Source organism: Mustela nivalis (assembly GCF_964662115.1).
Source record: "Mustela nivalis genome assembly, chromosome: 3".
NCBI classification, from domain to species: Eukaryota; Metazoa; Chordata; class Mammalia; order Carnivora; family Mustelidae; genus Mustela; species Mustela nivalis.
The window spans coordinates 119135023-119154768 of record NC_139022.1 but is presented as its reverse complement, the minus strand read 5'-3'; the positions used below and the strand labels follow the sequence as shown (position 1 = coordinate 119154768).

At 46.1% G+C, this 19746-nt stretch overlaps 1 protein-coding gene across 48 annotated transcripts in view; it reads left to right on the top strand.

Annotated features, from left to right (window-relative positions):
• Positions 1-19746, top strand: part of LOC309862336 (uncharacterized protein) — a 230645-nt gene that overhangs the window by 179016 nt on the left and 31883 nt on the right. For 3 of the 48 annotated variants that reach the window (XR_014310454.1, XR_014310455.1, XR_014310456.1), the window contains one exon: positions 16205-16331. The exons of 33 other annotated variants lie outside the window; for them this stretch is intronic. The gene's annotated coding sequence lies outside the window, so the exon portion shown is untranslated. 12 more of the 48 variants (XR_014310434.1, XR_014310435.1, XR_014310436.1 and 9 more) reach the window with 11 other exon arrangements.

The window sequence follows — 19746 nt, the reverse complement described above, 5'->3', positions numbered from 1 at the left end:
CTGGAAACTCCAGCCCCAGCCAGAGTCTGACTTTCTCCCTAGAGTTCCCCCCAGGACGTCCTGCCATGGTTGGCCTGATGTGGGCAGCTCCATGTTCTGAGGGTCACGCATTCCTGGTTATGTGTCTGTCCCCGGGGCCTCGGGAGGGAGGAGCATAGGTGTACAAAGTGGGAAGGAGCCAGTGGGGAGGAAGAACACAGACAAGGGAACCAAGAAGACTAAGTTTGTTGAGAGACTGGCCCTTTGAAGGCCCACATGGTCTCTGCCTGAGCCCGGCCAGGGTGACCTCCAGCAGTCTGCACTGTCTCTGTGGACGTGGGCCATGGAAATCCAGGGTGGAGATAGTTCTTGGCGCGGCACGCCATGGTCTGGTCCATCTCATAATTTCCTTTGGAGGCCTCCCTGGGTATGCCGTCCGTCACAGAGAAAGATGTCCACACGGGCCCTTGTCACTTCTGACTTGTTTTCCCAAAAGTGCAGCTGGATTTGCTCAGTGCCATCTGCACTATCTCACTGGCCACCCCGCCTGCTCATCTGTTTACAGGCCGTCAGACAGCTGGCCCAGTGAGGGGGACACTGTGACTACAGAACACACAATATTGACTCCTCCGATGGGAGGAGCCTGGGGCCTTTACCTTGCCAGCTCTGGGGTCCCAGCAGAGAGAAGGGCCACATGTTAGTTCCACTGTGAGTTTAACCGATGTCAACCACCCTCACAATAATACCATGATGAATTGCGGGTTAGTTAGATACCAGGTGTCACACAAACATCTCATCGAATCCTGCAATCCTGTGAGATCAGGGCAGGTCATTAATCTCTTCTTCCCAATAGGAAAGCTGAGGCTCAGAGAAGTCATCTAAATTGTCCAAGGATTCCCCAGCCAATGGACAGAGCTAGAAGTAAGCTCCTGGAGACATGGAACCCTCCAAACAGAAAAGAGCTCCCCCCCTCAACTCCTGGCATTCAAGGTCCTTCAGGTTGTGTCCTGATCTACCTATCTGGCTTTAGACCCTGCCTGGCCCTCGTCCCCATGGCAGAGCCACTACATCTGCTGGCTGACCCTGATGCTCTATCTGATTTCCAGCTTCCATGCGTTTGTCCCTGCAGTTCTCCGTGCCTGGCTCTGGGCAGTATCTCAGAGGGATCCCACCTGGTCTTCAGGGGCAGGAAAGACTTTCTCTTTTTCTCATTTCTAGGGTCCAGCACTACAAATCAGTGATGACATTTTTCTATTCTAAAGATCCCTCCTGCTCATTGTTGAAGATTCCCAGAATACCAATGTAGGTGAAGTCGAGTTCTCCTTTCGAATATCTTTACCACCCCAAATTCCACTCCCAGAGAAGGCCCCTGGGGGGTGGTGTGCTGTGTGTCCTCAGATGTCATGCATGTGAAAAGATGTCATATGTATATATTTACACCAATGAGATCAAACCACGTTTCTGGAGGCTTTTTTCCATTTGCCTCCCCTCCCCGGACCCTCCAGCTATTCTCCGTCTTTCTCTGCCCTGCTCTGTGTCTGGGAGGCCAATCCCCACAAACACCCTGGCTCCCAGGGCCTCTGGCTTCTGAGTAGGGTGGCCAATGGGCAGCACCAGCCAGAGGTAGGAAGACCAGAGGAGAGAGAAGAAAAGAGAAGAGGCTGAGGTATTTACTTTCTCTTCCCCTTCTGCTTCTGCCTTAGCTCCCCGTGGTTCCTGAAGTGGCCCTGTCCCTGAGGCCACAGGCCATGCTGGAACTTCCTTCCACAGTCCAGCTATCTCTGGACTCCAGGAACCTTAGGCCTTCCCTTGTCCCCTGAGGCCAAGTGAACGGTGACTTCCTGCCAATGGTGTTACCCAGGTGCTTTACAGCCCCTCCTGGCTCTCTTACCCTGACCCCAGCACCGTATCAGCTCCTCTGTGACACTCTGGTTCACACCCTTGCATGCCCTTCAGTATGCCCTCTGCTTGCTGCTGGAACTCTGTGACACTCATGCCATTCTGGAACTTCTCTGCCCCTTAGCACTGTATTGGGGGAATATTTTTGACATCTGTAGCTGTGTACCTTTTTTTTTTTTTTTTACCTCTTCTTTTTAAAACAATTATTTAGATTCAATTTAATTAACACATACTGCATTATAAGTTTCAGGGGTAGAATTCCGTGATTCATCAGTTGCATGTAACGTCCCTCCTTAATGCCCATCACCCAGTTACCCCATCCTCCCAGCCCACTCCCTTCCTGCGACCCTCAGTTTGGTTCCTAGAATTAAGCACCTCTCGTGGTCGGCCTCCCTCTCTGTTTTCATCTTATTTTAATTTTCCTTAAAGCATGCACAGCGCTTCTTTCTGGGAGAGACCATGATCTAGAGTTTCAGACCCAAAATACACAGTGACCAGGGAAATGCAAATGGCAGAGAGGACTGTGGAGGGCTTGAGTGAGTTGCCATGATGGAGACAAATAGGGGTGATCTGCCGGCTGGTCTCCTGTCGTACCGATGGACCACGGTCAGTTGCAGACGTGACCAGTGATGGGCATTTAGGGTTTGTCCCCAGTTTCACTCCCTTCAGCAATGCTGCAGCAAACCTTTTTGTTCCTGCATCTTTGTGCCTTTGTCCCAGCATATCTGGAAAGGAACTTTCCAGATGTGGAACTGCTGGAAAGAGGTGTGGGTGGATTTGAAGTTTGCTGGATTCAATAAATGATGCCAAAGGAGCACCTCTCCCCCAGGGCAGCCCACGCAAGGTGAAGCCTTGACCTCTTTGCCCTCTAGGGAGCCAGAGGAAGTCTTGTCCAGGACAGGGCTTGGTGAGAGCTGAGTCTCTTCAGCCTGCCTGGAATGAAAACCTCATCGCAGATATTTATTCTTTTATTCAAAGTGGCAATAACACGACATGCCCACTGTCCCTTCCCCTGCCCTTCACAGCTATCTTTCCTCTAAGGAACCTTGGAATTGATAGAAGAATGTTGCAAGCAAATACCACAGAGTTTGTTTCTTTTTGTTTTTTGTTTTTTTAATAAGATCCAAGAGAAAAGCCTGGAAGCAATTACTACTTCAACCTTTCTCGTGATTCAGTTTGAGTAAATGTTTAAAGAGCACCTAGCCTGTGTTAGTTTTGGGCTGGTACGAGGAGAATTGAAACAGAGAAGATGTGGTCCTCTCCACGCCCTGAGGAGCTCACAGTCTGGGGAGTTGGGGGAAGAGTTTGTATGCTGTTTTCTAAAGCTGTTGAGGGACCTGGTACGTCAGAATTATTTAGGAGCTTTTAAAAACTCAGGTCCCAGAGGTCCACCCTGGGGACTTTCTGTTCATCAGGTCTGGAGTGGGGTGTGGGACTCTGTGGGATTCAAAGCCCTCCAGATGGCTGACATTCAGGGAGGGTTGTGAGCTATGGCTGGAACATGTTCACCTCGGGACATGATGTGGTCACTTGTGGGTGGCCGGCCTTCATGGTCAAACCTCGTATTTTATGTGGCCTATAGTTTGCACTTGCACTTTAAAAAAAAAGTCAGTTTCCAACCTCTAATAATCAGAAGATATCTCATCAAATTTTGGATTTCATCTCTTTGAAAAATCCTAATAACTTGCTGTGATACTTGGCCTTTTGGATGGGCATACATTGTCCAGTTTTATGCAACTCCCAGAACCTCTCTGTTATAATACTGTTGCCATCTTGTTCCTGGATTAACACTACTCTTTGCCTTATAGTAGAATGAAAGGCTGATGAAATTGTGCTGCTATCTGCATCAAAAGTCAAAGACTGTTAGATCAAGAAGTGTGTGTGTGTGTGTGTGTGTGTGTTTTAGGTGAGAGAGAGCATATTTCTTTTTTTTTCTTTTTTTTTTTAAGATTTTATTTATTTATTTGACAGAGAGAAATCACAAGTAGATGGAGAGGCAGGCAGAGAGAGAGAGAGGGAAGCGGGCTCTCCGCTGAGCAGAGAGCCCGATGCGGGACTCGATCCCAGGACTCCGAGATCATGACCTGAGCCGAAGGCAGCGGCTTAACCCACTGAGCCACCCAGGCGCCCCAAGAGAGAGCATATTTCTTTATGGAACTGTTCGATGGGAACATCAAATGTGTCAAAGGAATATGAGCTCAGCCTATTTCTTTTGTTTATTCTCCCAGCCGGAGAGCCATGCACTGGTGCCAAGAACACCAGATCCTAGGTGGGGGTGGGGGGTGAGGGAATCAAGAACCTGGATTCCTCCAGTCCCTTTGGCCATCAACTCATTGTGTCACCTTGGGTACAATATTTAATTCCTTTGGGTTGCCCTGTAAAATACTGGTTTTCAACTGTGGGGAATTCTACCCTCCCTCCAAAGGGACAGTCAGTGTTTTGTGGCATAATTTGTTGTCACAGTTGGAGGCAAAGGCCAGGGTTGCTGCTAAACATACTACAATGGACAGGACAGTCCACCACACGAGAGGATTATCCTGCCCAAATGTCAACAGTGTTGGGTTGAGAAACTCTATTATAAATGGAGGAGTCCATCCCTTTTAGCTCTGAAAATCTAAAATATTACCCCCAGGAAAACACACGCACATGCAAGCACACACACACAGTACACAACTTTCAATTTGGGGGGTGGATAAAACCTCAGGAATAGGTAGAATCTTGAAGGGTGAGTAAGATAAGAGACAGGGAGGGGTGTCCCATTAAGTGGGAGCCATGAGCAGAGGAGGGGAAGACAAGTGCAGAGCATGGTCATAGTCACAACATGGTAAGTGGTCTGGTCTGCCTGGTTGTTGTGAATGGTATAGAAATCTTTGCCTGGGGAGGCTGGAGACCAATTGTTTGGGGCAGTGTTATCACTGCATGGGATGGAATGAAAGTCTGTATGGTTGATCACAAAAAGGAGAGAGGAGCTCTCTCTCTCCTTCCAGGATATGGTAGGATTGTACTTCCTGCTCAGCTGAAGTCAAGGATGGCCAGGTGACTTGAGTCAGCCATTGAATAGTGAGCAGAAGTGGTTGAGACTTCATTGTTGGGGGCAAGTGTTACAAACCAGTGCACCCAGTGCCTTCTTTGTATTACTCTCTCCTTTCTCTCTGGCACAATGACCCTCAACCTTCAAGATTTTGACTGGAACTCTGAGCAACAAGAATGAGTGTGGACCCTGCCAACTCACAGTTAGTATGGGCAAGAAGTAGACCTTTGTGTTTTAGGCTGCTGAGATTTGAAGGTTGTCTGTTACTGCCGCAGAATGTGGCCATGCTGACTGATTTCTATGGAAGTTACTGGTGGCAAACTAACGTGGCTATCGATGGTTAGGGAGAAGACATGAACTTGGACTACATTTCTCAGTGAGGGCACTTAACTATCTGGATAAAGCTAAGGAGTAAGTGTCAGTGTGGTGCTAGACTGCCTTTAACACCTGTCTAATGCAATCCTGTGCTCCCCTTTCTAACAGAGAGTGGGCACAGGCTCAAGTTTCTGTATTTAGCTAAAATTTCAGAGCATAGTTTTAAAATTGCATTTGATTTTAGGGTTGCCTTCTATTTATGGCAAGTTTTCCATTTATGGTAGTGATATAAAATTTTTAAAAACAGCTAAGTAAAGAAAGCGAGTCATTTTAAAGACTTCTATAAAGCCAATAAAACATAGGTGGTACATGCTTAGGGTAAAACTCATAAAGATGGTTTACAAATGACTGAAGTTGGAGAGTAGAGTTCATAGCATGTGGCAAAATCACTTGCAGATGTGAAAAGGGCACATCAAGGCAAAAGGTGTAGTCACAACAAACACAATATCAACAATAATATTTCCAGGCATTCTTCTAACAACAAAATGAAAGCAGCTGTTACACAATAGGATTGAGAGTGGCACAGATGTAGTCTATGTTCTCCAGTGCCGCTTCACCCAGTGCCTGGCGCACAGTAGTTTCCCGACCAATGATTGTAGAATGAGTGATCAGTGAGCACAACTTGGTGTGATTCCGCGCTCACTTAGGTGGGCTGCAGTCTTGGGAAGGCCTTTGCTCTGCCCAGCCTGTTGAAAGCTTCTGGGAGCCCATCTGGGAGAGGAGACAGAGTGCTAATAGCTTTGCAAGCAGAGGGTAGGAAAGTGAGGCTCCCTAGGTTTGGGGCTTGGGGGATGGGAAGAATGGGCTGTGGAGGCTGGGGCTGATAGCCAGGAGAAAAAGAATCCCAGGCATGTGCACATGTGTGGGCGGGGGTGGGGTGGGGGGCAGCTGGAAAGGACCGTGGAGAACAGACATTTCTAATATGAGTTTTGCAAAGCCCAGCTCTGACTCAGCAAGGGAGAAGCAGATATTGTGGAAATGTCCAGGAGGCTGGGGTTTTCCAAAATGCACTAAAAAGGCTATCAGTTAGCTTTCTGTCTAACTCATTACAGTCCCACTTCTCTGCCCAGCTGCAGTGGTTGGGGAAGAAACTGCTCCTGGTGAAGTCCACCTTCATTTAAGTCCCAGTCCTGGATGGAGGCAGCGTGTTGGCATACGTTGTTTTTCAAGTGCTGTCCAATGCGTTTCCTTTGGTTCGCCCAAAGCTGTTTCGCAATTACTTTTAAAAACTATAACTCAGAGGGAGGATTTATAAGGAGCCAAGAGTTTGCCTACTTGGACAACACTGGTGGGCAATGTCCAGCAGTTGTCTCCTGGCTGAGAAGGACTCATACTCCTTTCCGGAGGCAGGAGGCCAGCCCCTTTCAATGGAGGATCTTGTCTATGTCTTAAGAGCAAAATCATTGCATCCTGGGTTCTTGCAGCCTTTGGAGATTTCCCTGACATGCTTCCTAAAAGATGTTGGGAACACCTGTTGACTATGACATGGCAGGAATAACTGAAAGAGGCTAAATTGTGCTCTGGAGAAGGGATCTCTCTGTGAGAAATGGACATGGCAAGTCAACTGGGAAAGCGCCACCAACCAGAGCCTTGGCAAGAGGGAGTCCAGTTCAGCTACTCCCTCTTACTGGAAGGATAGTTGGTAAGTTTCAAGTTTCCCAAAGCAAAGAAATATGAAGCTAATTCATTTTACATAACCTGAAACCTCAATCTCAAGACTGCATTTCTTGCTGACTTATAAAAGTGTGTGAGCTGGTGCCACCTATGGGCAAGTTGCAGTGCTGCAGCCTAGCTCTATTAGATTCTGGGTCCAGACAAAAAGCACAATGAAGTCAGTACATAAAATGTGCAAGGGAAGTTTCTTTTTTTTTCTTTTTTTAAAATATACAGTTATAAATATTTGTTGGCATAGTTTTTTTTTACAAGGAGGTAATATAAGCTCTTGGAACTGGAGACAGAAATCATTAAATTGCACGCAAGAGGATGGAGAAAATTATATTGTAGGAGCTTCTTACAGAAAAAAATTCCATGTGCACAGAAAAAGAATTCTGTGATAAATATTTTTGGTCATGGAGTGAGATTCCAGAGGCCATGCTCCCAGGAGAGTAGATGGTCTACTGCCTACTAAGGAAGGTGGCTCCTATTAGTTGGCTATGGTTGACCTGGATGGGGTAGACGTGGTTGAAGGCGAAGCTGCATTGCTTGACCCAACAGAAAAGAGATGGAGCATTTTCAGGGGAGTACATAAGGTGAAGACCACCCGAGGAAGCATAAGAGAATGGGAACGAGGAGGATAGGCATGTCTGGTGAAGAACGGAGGAAGTGTGTTGTGAGGGGTAGAGGGAACCATCTCTCTTGCATTTCCTCCATGGAAAATCTGGTTGGATTTCTTTGTGGAAAAAGAGTGAAGGGTGAGAGTCTGGGTTGACTTAAGTTCTTACTAGAATCTTGGACTTGAAAGGGATTTGGGGAGGTCACCAAGTCCATTCCCGCCCAAAGTAAAAGCCCCTTGCCTGATCCCCATGGGAGTGTGAGCAGTCTGGTTCAAACGCATCCAGGACAGTGGGCTTAGTTCTTTGGGAGGCATACAGGACAGTCAGAACTTCCTGTCTTTGGTTTGTTGTCTTTGTTTAATTCAGAGGAATTGTGAATAAGGAAGTGACTAGACTAAGGGAGGGCATAACAGTAAAGTCATCAGAGTTACTGGGGTGAGTGTTCTTATTGGTGCCAAGCACTTAACTTATACAGTCTCGTTAGAACCCCTTGGGAAAGCCATTCCTTCTGCTTTGGATATAAAGATAGAGAACTCTTGCCGGTCCTGTTGGCCAGCCTCTAGTCACACAGCGATTGCAAGGGGAAACATACGTTTGAACTCACATGTCTTGAGCCTGTGGCCCTGTCTCCCATTGCTTCCCTCTGGGTTTTACTAGGAAATCCGCCCCTGACAATGTGTATGAGAGAACATGTGTTGTGTAGAGTAATGGACTCAATGTTGTAGCTGACTGTGGTCTCCCAACTTAAGAGGAACAGAACTTCCAAAGTGGTCAAACTGCTTGCAGGGGAAACTTGCAGAGTAGATGATCTCTGAGAAACACTCAAGAGGACTGGGGTGATTGCTCTTGGAGAAGGCAGATTATGTAACTGGTCTTCAGGTTTATGCAAGACCTTCTTTAGAGACAGTGGCCACCAGCTGTTCGTCATCTACATTCTGGACCAGAGAGGAGGAAATTGGCTTAAGCAGCAGCCTGAGGGTGTCTATATGGAAGAATTTCCTGATCCTGGAATGGGCCAGCAAAGAATTTAAAAAAAGAAAAGAAAAAGCAGGCCCTTTTTCTGAGGACACCAAACCATTTAGAAACCAACGTCTTCTGCCTTATTAGTCAGACTTACCAGGTGTGCCTCAAGATTTTGTTTCTAGAAGCACTCGGGGATGGAGGGAGATGTTGTGGGATCCCTTGACCATCCATTCTGACAGCTCCAATGCAGCTGCACTCCTGTTATAGCCCAGGACCTCTTAGTAATGCTGGATCTTGCCAAGCCCTAGGGCAAGATGCGTAGGTAAGTGCCAAGGCTCTGTGCCACTGCTCTGCCCCCAGCAGTTTTCTGGTCCCTTAAATGGGCTACGGGTATCTTATGGGGTTCTGGGAGTTGGGCAAAGAAATAATCTATACATGGGTCTAGCAGAGTGCTTGGCATGTTGTGGCACTGAGTAAATGAGAGGCTTCTGTTCCCATAACCCCAATCTCTAGAATTTCTGTGAAGTCTAAATAAACACCATTTTTTGACAGTAAAATGCGTTGATTTTGAGTTGAGTTTTTACAAGATTACTGTCAGACCTAGACAAAGACTCAAGGTGCACAACTTACGCAGTATGGGGTAAAGCGTGAATTAAAATCCCGCAGGCTTGCCCTTTGGATAGAATCTGCATATACGAAGCACCTGGAGTAAGGTCTAGTGCACAGCTGCCAAATGCCTGTTGAGGCTAAGGCACGTGGTGGGATTTGTTCTCAGCTCTTGGCCATACCCAAACCTCTTGGGAGCCCTTCCTGGGTCTATCACTCTGGAGATTTATGGACAACCTGAACTGGCCTATATATAGAAGGGGAGGAATGTCCTCCCTTTTGGTAGAAGTGCTAGAAAGGGAGCTTCTGCAACCTCCTCCTTTGCCTCCGTTCCTGAGAGCAGCTACTCTGATTGGCCAGCGCTGGCCCCAGGAGGCGGGGTCACTGGTGTAATACCCTGATGTGTGGTTCCGCCTCTGGCTGGCTGCAGTTTTCTGGAAGAAATCTGTTGCGGTAGGTGGGTTTAGACTTTTACACCCCTTGAAACACAATGTTCCAGGAGGCCAGTCAGGGCCTCCAGATGTTGCCAGATGTCCGCTGGCAGGTAAAATCGCCCCTGGTTGGGAGCCAGCCTCCATCCAAGGCTTGGGTCGTCAGTACAGCATCAGACTCAAAACAGGGAGAAGGGAATTTTATTCCCACTAACCCTTGAGCTCCTCGGCTTTGCTACAGGGTGGCTAAGAGAGAGGCTTTCTTTAGTTTCTTCATGGCAGGAGAGAAACAGCAAGAAATAGTGAACAGGAGAGAGGCAGAAAGGGAAACTGAGGCAAGAGCCAGCAGTGAGTGATTTCCATGAAATTCCCAAAGGTGCGGTCTGCATAGGAGCGGAGGAGTTTTCTGGGCCTCCGTGTGCCTGGCAAAAACGCTCTCTGGGGGTGGAAGGGCCGGCCAGGAAATGTTAGTGGCCGTCTCTGCTGCAGCTGCTGGGGGACTGAAGTGCTAGGGAAGGCACACACTCCCTTGTGGAGAAACCACGTTTTTCTTTCCTCTGGCCCCTACCCCAGCAAGACCTGCAAGCTGTGCTGGCGGGTCCTCGCCTGCCTAGACCCTCTGCCCCGGGGTCATCGACTGCCACCAACTGCCCTCGTCAATTTCAGAGCTGGTGCGGGAACCCAGGCGCGCGGAGACGGGTAAAGGAAACGAAACTCCCCAGCACTGTGCCATTGAAAATAATCACTGCCTTTTCAAAGGCCGACTTTGCCTGGTGCCAAGGCAAGAACTGTTTGTCTCGCCACCTTTCAGTTCTTGTTAAAAAGCAGAAGGCATGTCAGGGCCGGGCCGGGCCACAGGACAGAGAGGGCTTTCTTCGCGGTGCTGGATGAAGCTCAGTGCTTTAATGAAAGCTCTTATTAGCCCCAGCTGGCGTCCCATTTTCCTGAGCTGGAATAAAAAATTGCCTTGGTCATCCTTTCCCAGGCTAATTTCAAAAGCGTAATTACCATCATCATATAATTGATTACTATTTATTTTGGTCATTAATGGTCACGCACCCCCCTCTTGTTACATGTGAATTAACTGATCCAAGAATAGTTATGGCACTTGGCAGCTGTGTTTGTTTTCTGGGATTCCTCAAGACCCCAGTCCCTTTCAGGGTAACCCCTTGATTTCATGACACCCAGAGAGTCCTTCTCTGGCTTGAATATTCAAACTGGCTTGAATATTCAAACTACTGAGCTGTGGTGACTGGTGAGAGTTGGGGTGAAAATTGGGGATTCAGAAAAGTTGCAGAGAGAGTGCTGGGGGGATAGTAATATCAGAGTGCAAAGGGGTGTGCCCTCCACACTAGTGTTGGAGGTGGGAGGCAAGGGAGGGGATGCAAGGGTGATAAAATGGACAGTTATGAGATTGTTTTTTGTTCTTCCTGGCCCCCTGAAGGAGGCAGTTACCAAGCATCCGTGGGCAGCTAATTTGGGAAGAGAATTGTTATTTTCCGTCTTTAAGACAGAAAGCTTGGAAGCTGCCAGTGAGTGACTGCAGAATGGTCATAATGTCCCCCACATAGTCAAAATATGACTCTATCCCCCACTTTGCCAAAACTCTTACGACCTCATCAAGTGAAAATCGCAGAGGAGGCTAGTTTACTTCACACCCACTCTTGAACTGGAGCAATTTTACTTCTATATCGTCCGTCTTCCTGTTCTACTGTTGGGTATTTAGTGTTCCCAAAAGGCTCTGGAAGTTACCAAAAAAAAAAAAAAAAAAAATTTAAAAAGGCAAATAAGTAAGGGTTAAAAGCCTTCAATTCCCCAAAGGATATGCTCTTACATCTCCTACTAGGCAGATATACTCCTTTCAGGTGGGAATCTGATTCAGGCTAATGCAAATGTAGTGCCCACCTCTGAGCCATCCAGCTTCTCAATTGGTGGAAGGATGGGAGCCAAGCTCGAATATACCAGTCAGAGCTTTTCCCTAGAAGGTTTGAAGCTGGAACCAATAAAAGCCCCAGTTAGTCCTTCCTTGGCTGGAAGTAAGGAACCATTCACAGACAAGAATGAAACCAGCCCACCAATGGGAAGGATTTGGTCAATATTCAGAAATAACCCCATTTCAGAGATGGAGAGAGAGAGTCCTGGTGACATTTGAGACCCTGCTTTCAGGTATTCCTGAAACCTGGAGGAGGAACACTGAAAAGAGCTAGAAAGTTGTCCCTGCACCACATGAGGAGGTGAAATTCATATGACTGCCATCTGATATAGTGGCCCCTGGGGTTGTGCAGTGTGCAGCTTACACAACTGTACATGGTGACCCTGTCTGGAAATGTCCCTGCTCTTTCTTCAGCTTGCTTGGAGATATTCCAATGCCCTGTTATTACACTCTTCTTTTTGCCAAATCCATTTAGAATTGGATTTATGCCACTTAAACCAAATGAGATCTAAATAATATGATAATAGTTTTCTATAAGCACAAAGGAAAAAAAAAAAGCTGTTAACTCCCCTACCCCCACCACTCAGCTTATTATAGATAGCAAGAAAGAAGTACCTGTTTTTCTCACCTATCAATTCTCAATTTAGTAGTCATTCAGGGAATCAGGGAAGAGGAAAAGAGGAGTGAAAGACAGTGTGCATCCCGACCTCAGCCACAGTCCTGGGGTGCCAGGCCTTTGCAGAGTGGCCAGGCTGTATAGAAGGCGCGTGAATGCAAACAATTTCCGGAAAGCCTTTGGGCTGGCTGTGTGGGAACAGCTGCACAGCTCCCTAATGGATGTCAATATCAACTCAGACTCAACATTTTCCAGGGGAATGGGGCTGAGAGAATGCTGTGCTCTGGCCAGACAGTGCCCTGGAGGGGTGGGGGCATGTGGGGAGACAAGGAAGGTTGCCCGGCAGGATAGCTGCACGTCCAGACCCAGGAGACAGAGGATGAGGAAGAGTCGTGAAAAAGCTTTACATTCATAGTTCCCGCATTCCAGCCCTGTGAGGGCTTTCCCAGTCTCCCTAGTAAAATAAGTAGACACTTAATTTCAGGAATGAACAATAATTCACGGATTTTTTTAGGGGTGGGGGGAAGAGGAACACTGGCAGAGTTCTTTAGAAGAAAGACTGAGGGAAGAGAATTCAAATAATCCCACAGAATGTAAATAAGTGTTCTATAAGAGATGTGGATGGTGCGGTGGGATTAGTGTGGGTTTTGAACTGAGCCTGATGTGGGTTCATGTCCTGGCTTGGTGGGACTGTAGAGAAGCCACATTCTGTTCTGGGAGGCTCCGTCTCCTCATCAGAAACAGGGATAATAATAGCTGACTGAGTGTGAGTGTAGCACCCGACATAATAAATAAATAAATGTTAATTAGGACCACAGAGCAGGAGTCACCTAGGAGAACAGAGCAGTGCCAGAATGTGAGCTGTTGGGTTTGCTTTTGTTACCATTTTCGCCCTTACTGCGTTTTGGACCCTGTGCGAGGTTCTTCTACACATCTTTTCTAGTACAACTTACTTTTCGGCTTTCACCGTTAGGCCAGATGTTTTTGGAAATGTGTAACGTGACCCACTTGATGATAGAGGCACTTATGACTCGGTGGTCGTTGCTGGAGTTGTTGACCCTGGCCCTGCCCTCCCCACCGCCATCTGGCCTCTTGTGTTGCCTTTGGTTTTTTTTTTTTTTTTTTAATTTTATTTATTTATTTGACAGAGAGAAATCACAAGTAGATGGAGAGGCAGGCAGAGAGAGAGAGAGGGAAGCAGGCTCCCTGCTGAGCAGAGAGCCCGATGCGGGACTCGATCCCAGGACACTGAGATCACGACCTGAGCCGAAGGCAGTGGCTTAACCCACTGAGCCACCCAGGTGCCCCTTGCCTTTGGTTTTTGCTTCGTCATTCCTAGTTCCATCTTTTTCTCACTGCCCGTTTGTCTTATCCATTGCTGCATAACAAATTATACCAAAACTTAGTGGCTTGAAACGAGGAGTGTGCATTATCTCACTGTTCCTGCATCAGGGACTGGAGCATCTGGGAGGTTCTAATTTGTTGGGTCATGTGAGACGGCAGACAGCTGTGGCCCCAGGTTTCAGGCACCCAAAGGCTTGCCTGGGCTTGTGGGGTCACCTTCCAATTCAGCTCGGTCACCAGCTGTTGGCAGAAGGACTCAGCTCTTCCCTGCATGGACCTCCCCACAGGTTGCCCAGTGTCCTCCCAACACGGTGGTGGGAAAATCCCCTTGTCTCCACTGTCACTACCACTCTTCAGTTTCAATTTTGTGCCATCTACCACAGAAGTCTCTTAATTCAGCCTTGTGTGGTTTCTTACCTAGAGGACCTCAGCGACTTCCTGTGATACGGTGATTTATAACGAGAAATGGATATCTGGGCTTCCTCCCTGTTCCTGGCACAGAGCCCCCCAAACCCTTGGAATTTCCTACATGAAAAGAGTTAGAAAGATGAAGAGAGTATCCTTTATTATTCATAATGCGCCCCTTTCAACGACACTTCGGTTTATGTTAATGTGGTGACTTCTGGAAAGCCCCTAAGGATGGCGGAAACCAGTCATAGGATTAGAGGGTTGCAACTTTTCAGCCCCAGGCCCCTGACCTCCTGGGAGAGTAGAGGAACTACAGGTTGGGCTGATCACCAGTGGCTCGTGATTTAATCAGCCACGCCTACATAATGAATCCTCCATAGAAACCTAAAAGGACAGGGGTCTGAGAGCTTCTGGGACGGTGAATGTGGGGAGGTGTCAGGAGGCTGGTGTACCTGGACAGGTTTTGGAAGCTCTACATACCCTCCCTCCCCTCAACCTTGCTCTATGCATCACTTTCTCTGCTTGTTGTATTTTTTTTTAAAATAAAATAAAAATTTTGTTTTATAAAATAAAATAAAAAATAAATAAAAAGTAAGTAAATATAAATAAATAAATAAATGTATTTTAAGATTTTATTTATTTATTTGGGAGAGAGATAGAGAGCGAGTGAGCATGAGTAGAGGGAAGGGCAGAAGGAGAGGGAGAAGCAGACTCCCCACAGGGAGTCTGACCCGGGTTTGATCCTAGGACTCTGAGGTCATGACGGGAGCCAAAGGCAGACGCTTAATCGACTGAGCCCCTGGCTGTTGTGTTCTTTATAATAAATGGATAAACATGAAGTGCCTTCTTGAGTTCTGTGAGCCATTTTCTCAAATTATTGAACCCGAGAGGGGGTCACGGGAGCCCCTGATTGATGGCCAGTTGATCAGAAGTTGATCAGGAAGCCTAGGATTCCTAATTGGCACCTGAAGTCGGGGGACAGTCTCTTGGGAATGAGCACTTAACCTGTGACATGTGACACTAATGGCAGGTAGATAGTGTTAGAGGTGAATTGAGCTGTAGGACACCCAGTTGGTGTCTACACAGAATTGGAGAACAGGTCGGTGAGGGGAAAAAACCCCACATACCTGGTGTCAGAAGGGTTGTGTGAGTCTAAAGAAACCAGGTTTTCCCAGACATCCTCCCAGGGCTTTCCCTTTCCCATCATCTGTTGAGCAAGGGCTTCTCAGCCTTGGCGCGAGTGACATTTTGGGCCACATGGTTCTTGTTAAGTTGTTGAACGAGTCCTTTGTTGATGCCTTTCTGTGCTCTGTACCTCACAGGAAGTTCAGCAGCACCCCTGGTCTTGACCTCCTAGATGCCAGTAGCTCCCCGTTCCATGAGTTGTGACAATCCAGACATTGTCAAATGTCCTCTGGGATGGGGGCAGAGGGTGGGGGGACTAAAACTGCCCCGAGTTGAGAATCACTGTTAAGCTGACTCTAGAGTTTCATTATAAAATATGTTAACTATAAAATAGACTCAGGGTGCTGTGTGCAATGCACCAGGCTGTTGATGATTGGGTCCGTTTGTGTCTTTTTCTCTCGTTGTGATTTTTTTTTTCTAGTTGAGTTTATATATATACACAGTTCAACTAGTTCTACAAGGTTTGTTAAGACAAACAACATTCCTTAGTTCTCCTCCCCTCCCATTTCCCCTTCTCCAGGGATACTGTTTTCAACTCTTTTAATATTTACTCTATATCTCTGTGCATACTTGAACTGCTAACTCTGGCTTTTTCAGTTTTTGGCCTTACTCATTAATTTATCCATTAACTATGGAAGATAAGGACTTATCACTCTTTCCTCCTTTCACTTCCACCACTTCCCACTCCTCCACCCTTCCCATATATTTATTTGTAATTTTGGCTTGATAAGCATTCATTGTTCCTTATATATGCCTTACAGAGCAATGGCTATGAACTAATCTTTTGTTTTTCCTGGAATTAACAGTTGCCTTTTAATTGTCACTGTTGTTTGTTCAGTTTTCTATGTATCTATCATTAATTCAACACCTGAATTTCAATTTTATGAGCATCTGATCTGCCCTATGTGGGCTGGTGGCCCTCTACTCTGGTATAGAGCTATCAGCCTGGGCTAGTCTTTTGCCATCATCCACATTACCACCTCCTGTTTCTGTATGTTGCACTGGGTTGAATACTGTCATCCACTCCCCCCCAATTCATGTCTTTCCCAGAACCTTAGAATGTTAACATTATTTGGAAATAGGTCAATGTAATTAGTTAGATGAGGTCATATTGGAGGAGGGTGGGCCCTTAACCCTATGGAGTCCTATATGTCCTTATAGAAAGAGGAGATGAGATACAGAGACAGACATGCACAGAGAGAAGAGAGCCATATGGAGATGGAATCAGAGATTGGAGTTCTGCTATCAGAAACCTAAGAAACCGTGGGCCCACCAGAAGTTGGAAAAGGTAAGGAAGGGTCTTCCCCTTAAGATTTCAGAGAAAGCATGACCCTGATGACACCACGATTTTGGATTTCTAGCCTCTAGGACTGTGAGACAATAAATTTCTGTTGTTTTAGACCACCCAGTTTGTGGTACATTGCTATGGCAGCCCTAGGGGAACTTACACAGGTGGCATGTATTTTGTTTTTCCATAGTTTACTCCTTCATTTGGTAGAATATGCGAGTGGCTTTCTGGAGAAAAGCATGCAACAGTTAAATTATTTGTATATTTGAATTATTTTTATTCTATTTTTACAAATGAGTGATAACTGGGCTAGATATAGAATTCTAGGTTGGAAATAATTTTCTTTTGTAATTTTTTGAGGTCACTGGCCCATTGTTCATTTTTCTCCCTGTTCATTTTTCTTTTGTTCATTTTTCTCCCTTGTATGCTGCTAAAAATTCTTAATTTATTCTAATTTCTGATCTGTTGCATGTGGCATGTTTTTTCTACCCTTCAGAAGCTTGGTAGGATGTTTTCTTTATTCTGAGTGTTCTGGAAATTTCATAACAACGTACCTTAGTGTGAGTATATTTTTTCCATGATGCGGAGAACTTGAAGTCCCCTTTCAATCTGGAGATTTTTGTTCTTCAAGTTTGAAAAATATTCTTTTCTTATTTTGTTGATGAATATTTTCTTTGTTTTCACTGTTCTTTCTTTGTGGTGCTCGTCTTCTTTGCATGTAAGACTTCTTGGACTGGTCTTCTAATTATTTTCTCTATTTTTCTCTGTTTTCTGTCTCTTTGTCTTTCTGATGTCCTTCCTGAAACACTTTCTCAATTTTATTTTCCAATCTTGTACAAAGTTTTTTACTTCTATTTTCATATTTTTAATTTTCAAGAAATAGTTTTTGTTCCATAAGTGTTTATTTTAAACAGTATTCTTTTTTAAATATTTTTTTAAAAATTATTTTTTAAGCAGCTTTCTGTTTTTGTTTCGTTGAGGCAATGTCTTATCTTGCAAGGCAATCAACGATAGTTTTGGGACGTTTTTTTTCTCCTCGCAAAGTTTCTGGGTTTTTTTTCCAAGCTGTTTTTATCTGTTTGTTTTCTGACTTGTCTCGTAGAGGCTTTCCTCAGATGCCTTTCATCTCTGGTTGTCTGAATGAGTAGAGTTTCTTGACTGTGAACTTTACTGTGGAGTTCTATGCTGTGCCAATTGTTGGGAAGCCTATGTGTCAATATCTTCAAGCCTTTCCACCTGAGTTTGTTACACATAGTACAGAGGTTTCTTCCAACCTCCTGTTCAGAGGGCAAAGGCTTGGATGCCAGCGTTCTGGAAGCCCAGTAGGAGAAACAGGGTGGGAGGGGGTCATGTCCATAGTTACTGAATCACTCTGTTTATAGTATGATACACTGGATGTCACACCCACCAACTGGGTCTGATGTCACATAGTCCAGAGTCCCTGTATTTTATTCTTCTGCCAGTGTGGGGAAGGGGCCCAGCAGTGTGGAGTGAGGGAGGATGTCTAGACATCTAACTACTTCTAAACAATTCTCAAGCAGTCTCTATTATTTTATCCCCTCCTTCCCATAGCTTTGCTCTCAGGGCCAGAAGTACCATGTGTCCTAAGTTTCTGAGTTTTTCCGAGCATTCTCTTGTATAATCCATCTGGCTCATGGATTTTCTTGCTATGTTCTTGGGATTCAGCTCTGTCAGGACTAGTTAGTCAAATAGTTCTTATCCATCAACTTTCTGGATCCCAAAGTTTTGTTATTTTTACCTCTCTCATTTTCCCTTGTACTTTTATGTCTTTAAAAAAAAATTCCATCATGATTGTTTTAGTGAGGCTTCATAAGGAGCTGCCATCAGATAACACATTCACACTGACCTCTTTACTCCCAAGGCCCTAGTTCGCACTTGCCACCTTATTTTGGGTGTTACTTGGCAAGAGGGGTGCTGGATGCTGTTTGTCTCAAGTGTGTTCTGCAATGCCTTCCTCAGCATTACTTGGTCTGCTGTTTTGGACTGATCATGTGCTATCCAACAACAACAACAAAATATATATATATATATATATATATATATATATATATATATATATATATATATAATAGTATCTTCCTATGAACCAAAGGAATCATATTTCTTTTTTCTTTAAAGATTTTATTTATTTATTTGACAGACAGAGATCACAAGTAGGCAGAGAGAGAGAGAGAGAGGAGGAAGCAGGCTCCCAGCTTAGCAGAGAGCCTGATGCGGGGCTCTATCCCAGGACCCTGGGATCATGACATGAGCCGAAGGCAGAGGCTTTAACCTACTGAACCATCCAGGTGCCCAGGAATCATATTTCTATCAGATACTTTCCCCGAGTACTTTGCCCATTCTTTCTACCTCTCCTGCACCTGTTCTGAGGACAGGTTGTTCCAGAAGCTGATACTGAAAGGAAATAAGGACAACTGGGTTGAGGTGAGGGAGGGAGGTTTGGTGGTTTATTGTTTCCTGACACAGGCAGTCACCAAGGCAGCTTGGGGACTTGTTTTATTTCGAATGGTTGGGAAAACCTGCTTTGATGAGGTGGTGCGTGAGCAGAGAGCAGAGGAGTGAAGAAATAAAGCACGCAGGTATCTGTAGGGAGGGAGAGTTTTCAGGAAAGATAACAACAGGGCCGGAGCTCCAGGAGGAAAAGCAGGAGATCAATGAGGCTGGAGAGGTAATTGCGGTAAGGACGTGGCCCAGTGGGCCTGTGATCAGGCATTGACATTTTCTCTGGGTGAGGCAGAAGCCGAGGGGTTCTGGATTAGAGATACATGTTGCATCCTGGGGTTCTGGCTACAGCAGGAGAAGACAGTCATGGGCGAGAGCAGAGGCAGAGGGCACAATGAGGAGACTGCGGGGTGCACATAGGGGAAAGACAGTGTTGACCTGGACCAGGTAGCAGGAGAGGGGGTGGTATAGGACAAGCTGCTGGGCATATTTTAAAGGTAAAACTCAGAGGATCTGCAGGCGAGTTAAGTGTGAGGGACACAGGGAAGAGAGGAGCCCAGGATGACTCCGAAGTTTTTGATTTCAGCTTCCAGAAAGACAAAGTTGCCTGTTGTTAGGGTGGGCAACAATAGGGGGAGAGGAGCCCTATGCGGGAAGGCCAGGAATTCGGCTTCAGCTATGCCAAATTGCCTGTTAGATATCGAGGTGGAGACGCTGAGCAGGCCCTTGAGAGATGGTAGAGAGGACAGAAACGCCAGGGCTTACGGAGCTCTCCTCGTGTGCCCAGCGCCCTCGGTGTGTGCTTCACCCCTATGGTTCCTCCCATCTCAGCCGCAGTCGGCTAAGGGGTTATTGTTTGTGGGTGAAAGGGAGAACAAAGGCATAGAGAGTTCAAGTAACTTGCCGGTGGCCACACTGTGAGTAAATGCTGGAGCTGGATTCAGACCCGGGC